The sequence below is a fragment of the Pteropus vampyrus genome, unplaced genomic scaffold, assembly GCF_000151845.1.
Source record: "Pteropus vampyrus isolate Shadow unplaced genomic scaffold, Pvam_2.0 Scaffold225, whole genome shotgun sequence".
Taxonomy (NCBI): Eukaryota; Metazoa; Chordata; class Mammalia; order Chiroptera; family Pteropodidae; genus Pteropus; species Pteropus vampyrus.
The window spans coordinates 2,426,429-2,433,064 of record NW_011889006.1 but is presented as its reverse complement, the minus strand read 5'-3'; the positions used below and the strand labels follow the sequence as shown (position 1 = coordinate 2,433,064).

Genomic DNA, 6,636 nt, shown 5'->3' with positions numbered 1-6,636 from the left:
GAGCATGTTCATAGGCTTATGGGGCTGGGCCAGTGGGGAGGAGGAGGGGGTCCAATAGGCTTGACAAGAGATAATGTGTGGAGCCCCAGGGAGGCCCATGTTCCCAAGCCTGGCTGCACATCAGAATCACGCGGACAGCTTTTTCAAAATTCACATCTGGGCCCACCCCAGAACTACTCACTCAGACTTTCCAAAGATTGAGCCAAAGAATCTGAACTTTAAATAAATCCCTTGAACAGCATTAAAATATACAGCAATTATCTAGGAATAAATCTAACAAAAGATGTGCAGAAAGCATAGAGAAAAATGTTTAATTAACTGAATAAATGTGTGTGTGCATATACACCTGAGTATACACACATACACACATTACATATACATATAGATCATGTTCAAGGATTGGAAGACAAACTTCCAGGGCACAAACTTCCAGTTATAAGATTAACAAGTTCTGGGGATCTAATGTACAACATGGTGATTATAGCTAATAATACTGTGTTATATACTTACATGTTGCTAAGACGTAGATCTTAAATGTTCTGACCACACAAAAGAACTGGTAATTATGTGACAAGATGGAAGTGTTAGCTAATGCTGTCGTGGTCATTATTTTGCAATATATAAATGTATCAGATCAACGAGTTGTATACCTTAAACTTACACAAGGTTGTATATCAATTATATCTCAATAAAGCTGGAAAAAGTAATTACTTTAGGTCCCCCTATCCTATATCTTCTCTTCTTAACATGTGCCTCTTTTAAAAATAATAGTAATAAAAGGATTAGAAGATTCCATGTTAAACAATTTATTGATTTATAGATTCGATGTAATCAAATTAAAATCCATTAAAAATGTTTTGTTTTGTTTTTTTCATGCTGGGGAGGGGGAAGAATGTGACAGCTTGATTCTAAAATACATATGGAAATGAAAGCACCAAAGATAGCTTCCTAAAAAAGAACGATATAGGAATATTGCTCTACTGGAGCAATAAGACTTTTAATAAAACTACAGTGATTCGGAGAGGGTGATATTTGTGCAAGGAGAGACAGACTGAGCAAAAGACTAAAAACTGACACTTGGGTTGTGATTCATGTGGCACTAAAGAGTACAAGGAAAGATGGGCCTTTTCAGTAAACAGATCAAGTGTTCATAAGAGGAAAAAAAGAAACCGGACCCTTACCTCACACCATAAACAAATCCCAGGTGGGTTGTCATTATATGGAGAGCAGAACAATAAAGATTATAAAAGATAATAGAAAGTGAAAGAGAAGATTTAGGATAAAAACCTCAGAATGGTAACAGATTTCTTTTCATGACACGAAAGCACCAATCTTAAATGAAAAATCTGACAAATTTGGTTTCATTAAGATTAATAAATACTCTCCTCCTACTGGTTCAGCTATGGCGGCCGTGAAGACCCCAAACCCCAAGGCCAAGGTGACCTGAGCCTAGGCAGTGTTGGTGGTCATCATCAGTGAGGCCCAGGAGTTGCTGGACATGCTGAGAACCAAGTTGGGGCCTAAAGCCACCATGAAGATGCTTGTTTCTGGTGCCGGAGACATCGAGCTTACCAAAGATGGCAATGTACTGCTTCAGGAGATGCAAATTCAACATCCGACATCCTCCTTAATAGCCAAAGTAGCAACGGCCCAGGATGACATCCCTGGTGATGGTACCATTTCCAAAGTCCTGACCATCAGAGAACTGCTGAAACAGGCAGCTCTCTGCACTTCTGAAGGTCCTCATCCCGGAATAATAACAGAAGGAGTAGAAGCTGCAAAGAAAAAGGCACTTTAGCTTTTGGAATAAGTCAAAGTAAGCAAAGAGGTAGACAAGGCAACACTCATGGATGTGGCCAGAACATCTCTATGCACTAAAGTTCATGCTGAACTTGCTGATGTCTTAACAGAGGCTGTAGCTGACTCCATTTGGCCATTAAAAAACAAGACGAACTTATTGATCTTTTCACAGTTGAGATTATGGAGATGAAACATATATCTGAAACCAATATAAGCTATATCAGAAGTCTTGTTTTGGACCATGAGGCACCACATAGCGATATGAAAAAAAGAATAAAAGATGCAGACATCCTCATATGCAGTGTGTCATTAGAATATATATTTTAAAAAGTGAATTCTGGCTATATATAATGTATACATATATGTATGTATGTATGTATGAATGTATGTATGTATGTATGTATGTATGTATGTATATATAACAGTGCAGAAGAGAGAGAAACTAGTAAAAGCTGAAAGGAAATTCATCAAAGATGAAATTTAAAAAATCATAGAACTGAAAAAGTCTGTGGTGACTCAGATAAAGGATTTGTTGTTATTAATCAAAAGGGAATTGACACATTTTCCTTAGATGTTCTTGCAAAAGAAGGCATTGTAGTTCTGTGCAGAGCTAAAAGGAGAAATGTGGAAAAGCTGACTATTGTTTGTGGTGAGACAGCTCTAAATTCTTTCGATGGTCTAAATCCTGATTGTCGAGACATGCAGGACTTGCCTGTGAGTATACGTTGGGAGAAGAGAAGTTCATCTTTATTGAGAAATGTAACAATCCTCTGGTCAAAGGACCGGAGAAGCATACACTCACTCAAATCAAAGATACAATAAGAGATGGCTTGAGGGCTGTTAAAAATGCTGTTGATGATGGCTGTGTAGTTCCAGGTGCTGGTGCAGTGGACGTGGCAATGGCAGAAGCCCTGATCGAATATAAGCCCAGTGTACAGGGCAGGGCCCAACTCGGAGTTCAAGCATTTGCTGACTCATTGCTCATCATTCCCAAGGTTCTTGCTCAGAATTCTGATTTTGACCTTCAGGAAACACTAGCTAAAGTTCAAGCAAGACATTCAAATTCAGGTCAACTTGTGGGTGTGGGCTTAAACACAGGCGAGCCAATGGTAGCAGCAGAAGTAGGTATATGGGATAACTATTGTGTAAAGAAACAGCTTCTTCGCTCCTGCCCTGTGATTGCCAACATGCTCTTGGTCGATGCAATCATATAAGCTGGAAAGTCTCCTCTAAAAGGGTGAATTGAAGCTTCCCTTATACCATCTGAATTATGAAGAGTCTATAGAGTGATCCTAAGAATACAGCTTTGGAATTTTTGTCCAAGCTTCAAATAATTTTCAGAGGAATTTTCCTTTCCCATATGAAAAAAGGGAGAGAACCCTGGCACCTACTCAAATTCCAAAGTCTGAAATTATAATTACGGTGTTTTTTTAATTGCAGTCTGTGTACACACATAAAGCAGGCCATTTTCACCCAATGAACAGGATGTTTTTGCTTTAGCTTCAATGATAAAAATATATGTTAGAAAAGCATGTTATCTACCTTATTAAATATTATTCCTTGAAAAAAAAACGGATTAATAAATAATTCCATTTATACAACATTCTAAAACAGGAAAACTACACCAGTGTTTAGGAAAGCATACTCAGGCCGAAAATGATCAAGGGACGTGATTGACACAGAAGTCAGGGAGTCGCTTCCCTGTGAAAGAGAGGAGGGGCTGACAATGTTCTATTTCTTGACCTTGGCGAGGTAACATGGGAGTTGGCTTTATAATATCCATTAACTTGTACATTTATGTTGTATGCGTTTTTGTATGCTGTCCTTCACATAAAGGTTTTAAGAAAAAAATCTTCCAGGTTGTTCTGATCAGCATCGCACTTAGGAACCCCTCACCTAGAGCCCGGCTGAAACAACACTGTAATAATAGTCAGGTCCGTTTCAGGTCCTAGACTCCAATCCTGACTCACGAATCTCAGATAGCAATTTACACATCTGAAAAACCCAGGGTACTTCCAGGAATGGCTGGATCCAGAGACTCCAACAAGACTATTTGGAATCTCCTTTCTTTGCACAGCTTTTCTCACTGTCCTATAGGCTTTTGACCCCAGAACAGCCCCCAGAAAGTCCAAGCTATGTCCTGCCAGCTGAACGACCTGAGCAGAAAGAAAACGTCCCCTTCTCTGGAGTTTCAGCAATAGTCCTGGGTTGGCTTTCCTTAGAATGACCATTTGACCATTGCTGTGGCCAGTGTTCTGTAACATGATTACCCAGATGTGCCTGCCCCTGGAGTGGGGGAGGGGAGGGTCGGCCTCGGCTGAACCATATGGGAGAAAAAAATGAATTTTCCTACAAGGAAAAAGTGGGTGCCATTCATTACCAAGAGAAAAGGGAAAAAGATGCTTGGGCAGAAGAATTGGGATCCACGGGCTGGAAGTTCCCAATGGGGTCAAGGGAAAGGTGTGGTGGAGGAAAGTGGGTAAGTGGGAGAGGAGACTGTCATCAGAGACGTCTGAAATGTAATTTCAGAGGTGGAGCAGTTTCGGGTGATGACAGGGTCCAGGGTGTGGCCTTGGTGGTGGGTGGCAGGGAGGGCTGTCAAAGAGCCAAGACACCAGGAAGTTGGACGTTGGAGAGCCCGTGCCCAAGTTCATTAATAAGGGTGAAACCCTAATAAAGCACAGTCGCACGTGATTTGGTGTCAGAATGGTAACTAATACAAGAAATACAACCCTACAGCCTAAAGTAATTAACACACAATTTCATTCTTTCTTAAAGAATGAAAACTTCTTAAAGGACTTCTTAAAGGACTTTGAAAGGAGTTGTATCCATAGTTCACAGTCACTCTAATTAAAAATCCCCTTTCCTCTCCTCTCTCTTTCCTCATGTCCTGAAGATGCTCTACGCTGCTCATTTCAATCTCCATCTCCCACTAAATAAAATCAAAACAAACAAACAAACAAATGTTCCTCCTCCTCCTCCATATCCAGCTCAGTTTAGCCACTTTCCCACATGGAAGCATCAGTCTTTCTTAGGAAGAGAAAAGAGATGGAAGAGAAATTGGACTGGCAATTACAGGACTCTTTTTGGTGGACCGAGTGGAGAGGGGAAGTCTGTGTCTAGCCTCTCATTGACCATTTTTGTCTTATTACCAGGAGAGTGACCTAGGAGTTACATAATGGCCACTGGGAAGACCAGCGTGTGTGTTTGGGGGTGGGGGGTGAGGGTATAGCAAAACGAACAGTTTTTACATATGTAGTCCCCAACTCCATCCCTCTGCCTTGAGAGCCTCCAATTGAGGACCTAGAATTCATGCTAAATAAGCAGAAACAATCAATAACAGACCTAGTAGTTTTACTGATTTACTTTAACAATAAACATGGATTTATTTTACTTAGTATAATAAATTGGCAATTAACATTTTGGGAAAAATATTCTGAGGCTGTCAATGACATTGGTAAATTCTGGACCTTCCACTTTAGGACTAATAAATTTTAATGTCAATTTAAATAATAGTGAAGTACCATCTCTTACTCATTAAATAGAAAAAAAGTGAAATAATAAAACCCAAAGTTGGTGAAGTTACTGAAAAAAAAGTATATCCATACATTATTAGTACAATCCTTTTCAAGCAGAGAGGTGATTTGACATACTCATTAAAATCCATATAACATTTATTCACGAAATCATTCAAAAAATGAAGAGAATCATACATTCTCACTCCTCACCACTATCACCCTCCAGAGTTGGGCACAGATTGTCTCGTCTTTTTCCCCACCCACAATTTTTTTTTTATTGTGGTAAAATACAAATAACATAAAATTAACAATCTTAACCATTTTAAGTGTACAGTTAAGTGATGTTAAGTAATTCATATTATTGTGCAATCATCACCACCATCCATCTCCAGAACACTTTTCCTCTGAAAAAACTGAACCTCTGTACCAATTAAACAGTAACTTCTCATTCCTCCTTTCAGCCACTGGCAACCACCATTTACTTTCTGTCTCTATGAATTTGACCATTCTAGGGCCCTCATATAAATTGAATCATACAGTATTTGTCTTTTTGTGATGAGCATATTTTACTTGGCATAATGTCTTCAAGGTTCATCCATAGTGTAGCATATGTCAAAATTCCCTTCCTTTTAAAGACAATAATATTCCATTGTGTGGTGTATGCCACATTTTGTTCCATGCATCCTTTGATGGACACTTGGGCAGCTTCTACCTTTTGGCTATCGTAAATAATGCTGCTATGAGCATGGGTGTTCAAATATTTCTTCAAGACCCCGCTTTCAATTATTTTGGATACATACCCAGAAGTGACATTGCTTGATCATCTGGAATATTGTCTCATCTTTTTTGGGCATGGTCTGGCTTCTGGATTAGAGGGTATTAGGAATTTGTAGGGGATTAGCTGTGTGACCTCAGGTGGGTCACTTTCCTTCTCTGAGAGCAGATCCTAGTTTTCAAACAAGCACTCTTGTTGACCACACAGGTTCCCAGGCCCCCTTTACTGGAAGATTCTAATTCAGTGCCTACAGACCAGGAATTTGGAATTTTTTTTAAAAAGGGCCTCAGGTGATTTTTATCATTAAACAGGTTTAGGGATCACAGCATTTCCAAAGGCCTTTGCAGCTCTGACCTTCTGTGACCTCAGTGGTTAAGAGACTAATCTGTAGTCAGATGGACTGGGTTCAATTTCTAGTTGCCAGTTATCAGCACCAGCTCAATTTCTTCACTCCCTAAAGGAGGGTAATGGTGCCAACCACAGGACTGTTGCACGAAGTAAAAAGAAATGAAAGAAAATAAGACTTTAGCATATACTACCTAG

The 6,636-nt window shown here is 39.6% G+C and overlaps 1 pseudogene; it reads left to right on the top strand.

Moving 5' to 3' along the window:
- The first annotated feature begins 1,402 nt into the window (after nt 1-1,402).
- On the top strand, nt 1,403-3,041 carry LOC105301029 (annotated as a pseudogene).
- Nucleotides 3,042-6,636: the final 3,595 nt, after the last annotated feature.